The following is a 216-nucleotide window of genomic DNA, read 5'->3' as shown; positions in this document are numbered from 1 at the left end:
TATATATATCCCATTCTGCTTTTTATTATACCCTTTTTCTTCCTAATCTAACTTCGTGTCATTTTCTTTCCCCAAAAGAGTGTGACTTTGAACCCCGAGGAAAAGCAAGAAAAAAAAAACGGCAAGATTTTTCCTTGTCTTCATTAGTTTGCATTTTGTCGAAGCTTTTTACCTCTTTGTAGCTGCTGGCAGTGTGCGGAGGAGGGGGGGGAGGTG

This window comes from Penaeus monodon, chromosome 21 (assembly GCF_015228065.2).
Source record: "Penaeus monodon isolate SGIC_2016 chromosome 21, NSTDA_Pmon_1, whole genome shotgun sequence".
NCBI lineage: Eukaryota > Metazoa > Arthropoda > Malacostraca > Decapoda > Penaeidae > Penaeus > Penaeus monodon.
This window is presented reverse-complemented; position numbering follows the sequence as displayed.